The sequence below is a fragment of the Echiichthys vipera genome, assembly GCF_963691815.1.
Source record: "Echiichthys vipera genome assembly, chromosome: 19".
NCBI lineage: Eukaryota > Metazoa > Chordata > Actinopteri > Perciformes > Trachinidae > Echiichthys > Echiichthys vipera.
The window spans coordinates 2,997,939-3,005,075 of NC_139844.1; the positions used below are offsets into that span (position 1 = coordinate 2,997,939).

Below are 7,137 nucleotides of genomic sequence, written 5' to 3' on the forward strand. Positions count from 1 at the left end.
AGCCGATAATAATCTAGTTTCTGTTACATTAATAGACGGCGAAAGGACATAGAATGCAATGATTTACACATTTGATCGTTCTCAAATTGTTTTTAGCACTATTTATTACTAGCTACTTACCTTTAATAATCCGTGTGTCAAGTGATGAAAAAAGATGTAATCAAATAGACCCACAATGCACCATGGACACATGCGAAAAGAGGCATACGTCCTGCCTACGTTCAAACCCGACGCAGGGGGCTTTCAACTCATTTAAGGAGCGCCATGAGCTTCAAATATGGACGTTTAAGGAGGACGCCCTGAGCTTCAAATAGCTGCGTTTAAGGAGAGCCCTAAGCTTCAAATATCGCCGCGGACGGGCTTACATTGGAATGATGTGTGTGTGTGTGTGTATGTGTGTGAGTGAGTGAGTGAGTGAGTGAGTGTGTGCGTGTGTGTGTGCATGTACGTGTGCGTGTGCGTGTGCGTGTGTGTGTAGCTGAGGGGGACACAGCAGCGGAGTGGCGCTTTGACAAACATATCACAGAATGCAGACACAGTCTGCTAATGAGGATTTTCATTCAATTCTAGCACGGATATTGACGCGTATTACTCGTATATGACTCGTACTTGGCAAAAGTGCTTTATCCGTACCGGGTACTTGTTTCAACCGAGTATCCAGCTCATCTCTATTAGTTATCATCAAAGTATTATTTTACTGTAATTCTACATTGCATTCTTACATTTTATCACCAAAATGATGTTGACATTGTGGAAGCTAGATCTGAGAGGAAATAGCAGCTTAGTCTAATGAGCAATAGCTCGAGCAGGGATGACACAGTATGCTTTTGCATTGACTTTGAAAGTAATGGCGCACTAACAACTAATAATTGAATCATTTTAAATCAGGAAATGCCTGAAATATTTATCAGTGATAGGGTTGTCAAAAAAATCAACACTCACACAAGACAGAAGCTACAGCTCGTCTCTCTGAGCACATTAACACTGGTTCATCACGTTAACAACACTGATCTGACTGAACACAGCTGCTTCTGACCTTCACTACCGCTGACCTTCACTACCGGTTTTAATAGAAAATGAACAAAGCAAAAGTACCACTTGGAACTATTTAGCATACAAGGCTAACGACCAGGGACAGGCTAAAAATGAAAACAAGTAGCACAACAAAGTTGGCGAAACGTCTTAAAGACTAACATCCTGCTCTGTAAGGGGAATCTCGAGTCACTGAAGTTCCCGTTTCAACAAAATTGAAGTATTACATTAAGCTAGCATCTAATAATAAACAGTAATGCTAATGCCGGAGCTACACAGCTAACATAATCAGTCCTGCCCGTCTAACTTTAAGAATTATTAATTTAACAGGATGACACAATAACGTGTCTGAAAAGTCAACCAGAAACAGTGTCAGCTACTAAACCAACTCTCTTTAATCAGCAGAGATAATATGGAGCCAAGTCAGCAGAAACACAGAAGATAAACAGGACTGGAGCTGAAGACATTAGCATGGAGCCGATCCCTGTTTACACTGTGGAGAAACCTGACTAACAACAACTGAATCCAAGGTTTATGGAGTCATTTAATGTCTTTAATGACACAAATCCCTGAGCTTAACAACACAAGAAACAAACATTTGTCATATTTATATATGTCATGTCATGTGTAAGGTAGTGGTTTTTATTGTGTGTATTTTAAACTCCCAGTGTTTTAAGTTGAATGTCTGCTTTTAGTGTGTATTTTTTTGTGTGTTATTGCATGTTGTGTACACTGGGAGTGTGTGTGCTTTTATTTTGTAACAACCTTACTCTAGTGGTGACACTCCCAAATGCATCACTGCACCTGGGAGAGATTGGGAGGACTTTAAGAAGACACAGAGCAGGCGAAGGAAAGGGGGACAAAGCAGGTGAAGGGGCAGGAAGGGGCAGGAAGCAGCGATTCTACACGAGGGAGGACACCGATTGGAAGACCTACGCCAGAGCACGCAGTAGACGGAGTAGCCAGGTGGCTAATTGACGGCAGGCTCCATGAAGAGACGGGCAGAGTGAAACATGATTTTATGGACCTTGACCTGTGATTTCAATCTGATTTTATTCGTCGAATAAATACCAGTGTACAACCTGCTGATATATTGTGCTTTCTTGGTTTTAACGACTGCTCTCTCGCCTGAAAATTAAATGTAATTAATTTTAACTAAACACCTTTATTTTAAATAACATCGTTATAATCATATACTCCTGCGTTACATATACACCCCACAGTGTTTTTTTTTCTTTGCACTATGTTGGGCAACTTTTTATAGTGTTGTTAGGGATGTTGTTCGTATTGTTCTTATCTTCATTTTGAAAATTCTGCCTTCATTTTTTGTCATTTTCTCCCTGTGGTATTGTAAATCGCATCAAGAATTGATTATTTTCCTGGGAATCGGTTTCGACTTTGAAATTCTAGTATCATGACAACCCTAATAGGTGACAATGAATCTCTTTGCTAATTAAAATTATTAATTTAGCTCCATTCAAAGATTTGCAGTTAAGAAATGCTCAGGTCATTTAATCACTGCAATGTTCAGAGGCTGCTTCTGACTTCAGGTCAATCTTGGCTTCTAAATTGACTCAAACTGTTCATTCACTCCAGCACCAAGTTAAATTAATATAAGGTGTTTCTAAGGTTAATAACTCAGCGACCACTGAGTGAAAACATCACAGTGTTTCTGTGGTGTTCAGTAAGCTTTGAACTAGGAATCAACATACTTTCATGACTTTGGTGATAATGAAACCTTCAGTGACCAAATCAACTTCTGATTCAGTCGGTGAATCATTCAATACACTGAGCTCAGCTTGAGCATTCAGTTTTAAAGATGGATTTCTTCATGTGCGCAACACCTCTAGAGAGATTAACAAAAGATTGCAATTAAAAGTAGGAGACACTGCAGCCAGAGTACAGAGAGCATGTAAAGCATCTATTGTAAAAACAATATACTGTAAGCCCTGTTGAATGACATTCCTCATGGGTTCAGTCAAATGATCAGCCACTTTTCTCTGCCATATTGCTGGGAAATCCCAGTGTCATCCCTCTGAAATAAAAAAAGGTATATTGTGTGTTGATGTCATTATGGGTTCCGCTTTTGTGCAAGATTGTGAAAGCTAGAGAGACAAAAGAGGGCCAGTGAGTAGAAAGTATTTCTTATTTTACATTAAACACCCCATCAGGCAATCAATGACTCTTTCTTCAAAAGAACTATAGATTACAGTGGCAGCGCAATACACAGTGAAACAGCATGAAGATCTATTAATATGTGATATTTGCATCTTTGAAATAAGAAGGGAAACCATTTTGTTTTTTTGTTATACTGTATTGTGGGCTTGAAAAGTGAAGGCTGTATTGTGTGCTTTCTACATACTGTATGAAATAGTGATGAAAACCTTATGAGACTGTGAAGAAGCAGGGTTATTTTCTGTATATTTTAAGTATGAGATAATCATTACCTATATCTACCTTTGAAATGTTTCTCTCATTAACTGTAGATATTGTGTCCATATAACTGGGCAGTATTATTACACATCTAAGATGCAGGTCGTCTGCTCGGCCTGTAGCCAGCACAGAAAGCCCTTAACCTTCACTAGGTCCATCATCAGGGGAAAGTTTCCAGAAAGAGGAGGACTTTAGTTTACGAAATGTCACGTTTAGGTGACAATCGACAAAAATACACATAGTGTCATACTGTATAAAAACATTTTATACAGTTAAGATCAGTTACTGCATTAATGTTAGGCCTGCATACAGAAGTGAAACTATTTACTAACATCTTAAAATATACAAACTATTAATGTATTTTTATATTCAGGAACTACAGTTAAAACAATAAGAAACATTCTGCAATACAAATGTAAAATAAGAGTGTATAACTGCACCAGCAAAACTCAAAACACAAGACTGGATCTTTTTAAAATCTGAATGTGGATGTGCCAAATGGTCAAAAGTAAAAAAAAAAAGAAAAAAAGATCGATCCATTTAAAACTAGAAAGCACTCATTAGATTTGTACAATCCTAAATTAACTATTTTATTATTAGTAAAATGTTTTAATTGATCAAAATATATAGACATTCATGAGATATATGCAACATTTTTTCTCAAATTAGTAAAATATGCAACGTGAATAGTGACAAAGGTAAAAACAAACATCTTGCAATGTTTAGAAAACATTTTTTTTATTCATATGTCTTGAAGACTTTGATCTGACTTTCTCTTGACGAATAATAATCTGAAGCAGTAAACCTTCCCACTGACACACCTTCACTCCTATGTTAAACTGCAAATGTTGTGTGAGAGACAGGCTGTCCAGCTGTCACCGGTGATGTTCTGGCAGGATGTGGAAAGGGCAGGCAGCACGGCTCTCTGGTACAGCAGTCTTTGATGAGATGATGATGTGATGTAGACCTCTCTGTTACTCTGTTAGGGCCCATGTGAAGGCTCAGGAAGCAAACACATGCTTTTAGATCACATTCAGTAATTCAGCGTCTCATTGATAGACGTCACCATCACTGGTCCATCAACCTCTCAGCTGCCATCATGGTTTAAAAGCAGGACTGCCAAGAGAAGCCTGGAGAAAAAGCACATTATGCAGTTCACAATGTGATCATTTGTGAAGAAACACAGAAGTAAAGAAAATATAGTATACAAATAAAATCTAGTATGTAGAACAAAACACGTTTTTTTGTATTTTGTAGATTAGGGGATCACTACCACTCTGATAAAACTGTTGCATTAAACACTGACGATAAATAAATAATGTAGTCAAACACAAGGGCCCAGCAATTAATTCTATATGCATGACGTTTAGAATGTGTTTGTTCAAACTGTTTTAGAGATGATTTAACTTTATTGTTTTTTATGAGTCTGCAGTTGAATTGTATTTGAGGTGTTTATAAGTCCAGCTTTACTGAGATGAGTTCATCACATTATGTCATTAGGATTATCATATAATATTATCATTGAGGTCAGAGGGACTAGTAGAGTTGTGTCTGACTGCATTATACTCAGTGGTGTTATTTTACACAGCATCATGTCAGTGGAGTGGATACATCTGTTTACTATACAACATAAACAGTTCATCCTAGATAGCAGAGTAAATGCACATGTTTTTGTTCTGAATCTACAACACTAACAGCTTTGTAACTGTAGGTGCGTCTGTCCCTACATTAACGTTAGAATGTATTAAACTTAGAAACTGACGTTAACACACCAACATCGCTGTTAACGTTACTTGCCTGATAGCTCCGTTTTAACTGACTGTGGGCTGTCTGGGCCCAGGCAATACTACTCCATAAATTATAAATACATTAGCTGTGCAAACATAATCGCAAACTGACGCTCTGCAACTACACTTCAGGGTTTTAACATTAGCGAACTTATGTTACAGATTTTTCTGGATTAACTTGTAACGTTAGGTTTGATAAAATCCAATGCTAACCGCGAATGCGGGCTAACAATAGCGTTAGCTTGTTAGCTGGTGTGTTTCGGCTGCTTTCCAGCAAGAGTACTAACCACACTTCGGTTCTTATGACTGAAACACTTATGCTGGTTCATGTGGACGCTGACAAACATAAAAAAATGAAGCTTACGATGCACAGTTCATGTTTTCGTCCAGCTGAGTCTTCATGGCCATGACCATCCCTCCCACCGGGGGCGTCAGCTGCACCGGAGGCGTCAGCAGCATCGGAGGCTGACGCTGCTGCTGCACCAAAGGAGGTGCACCAGCTGTCTGCCTCACATGTGTATCGTGTCAGCTTCGATATCTCACTCTGAAACCCGTCATATCACCGGGAAAATCAGAGAGCGCCCTAACGTTACACGGCCATGTACAGCTGCAGCAGGTTTCCACCTCTCCTTCCTGTTAAAAGACAGACAGTCCGTCTGTCCAATCAGGAGGGTCCATCCTCTGATTAGAGAGACCTACCCTTGCCGGTAGAAGTTAATGTTGTTGTGTTTTACGATCTGTCATTGTGGTTTCGGATTGGCGTTGTGCTTTCCTATTTGGCGTTGTGTTTTCTATTTGCTGTAGTGATTTGCACTTCAGGGCAACCGTACATGAGCCGAAAAACTTCTACTACTTCAACTTCTGCTTCTCAAAATACCCGGATAAGCAGCACCACTTCCACGCTATTGGGTCGATAGAGCAGGCACTGCGGCTACCTTGAATGGGAATTAAATGATTTAACTGTGTGCCTCTTCTAGACTTTTCAAATGTGATCAGGCAGAATGCATAAAATTATGATATCTACACGAGTCACTTAACAGGGCTCAAAAAATGCATCCAAAGATTTATGTCTCTTTTATGTCAATGAGAAAAGTTCTTTTTGGCCCCATAGAATTAAGTGACAAACACGGATGTTGTAATGATAATTAGCAAATATAAGAGAAACACTGCATGTAACAAAACACAACATTTGATGTGATTGGAGCAATAGGCCAGATATAAACTGATTGTTAGCAAAAGGTGTACACCGTTGGCACCATGTTGTGGTGACACAATTCCTCTTGGAATCCGCTGGGTTTTTTTTTACTTGCTACACAGGTATCTCCATTGCTAGCATGTGGCTCCTGCCAGCTTCACTGTCTGTCATTGAGTTTTAATACAGTTGCTGTTTCACATTGCCCACTGGTACAATGAGGTATGTCATCTCATCTCATCTTCATCCGCTTATCCGGGGTCGGGTCACGGGGGCAGCAGCTTTAGCAGGGGACCCCAAACTTCCCTTTCCTGGGCCACATTAACCAGCTCTAACTGGGGGATCTCGAGGCGTTCCCAGGCCAGTGTGGAGATATAATCTCTCCACCTAGTCCTGGGTCTTCCCCGAGGCCTCCTCCCAGCTGGACATGCCTGAAACACATCCCTAGGGAGGCGCCCAGGGGGCATCCTTACTAGATGCCCGAACCACCTCAACTGGCTCCTTTCAACGCAAAGGAGCAGCGGCTCTACTCCGAGTTCCTCACGGATGGCTGAACTTCTCACCCTATCTCTAAGGGAGACTCCAGCCACCCTCCTGAGAAAACCCATTTTGGCCGCTTGTACCCGCGATCTCGTTCTTTCGGTCATGACCCAGCTTTCATGACCATAAGCGAGGGTAGGAACGAAGATTGAC

General features: G+C 40.2%; 1 long non-coding RNA gene across 1 annotated transcript; it reads right to left on the minus strand.

Moving 5' to 3' along the window:
• Positions 1-4,182: 4,182 nt before the first annotated feature.
• Positions 4,183-5,873, minus strand: LOC310962296. Its single transcript, XR_014593655.1, has 2 exons — positions 5,617-5,873; positions 4,183-4,595 (listed from the first exon to the last, which is right to left on the minus strand). It is a non-coding gene; the product is annotated as an uncharacterized lncRNA (long non-coding RNA).
• Positions 5,874-7,137: the final 1,264 nt, after the last annotated feature.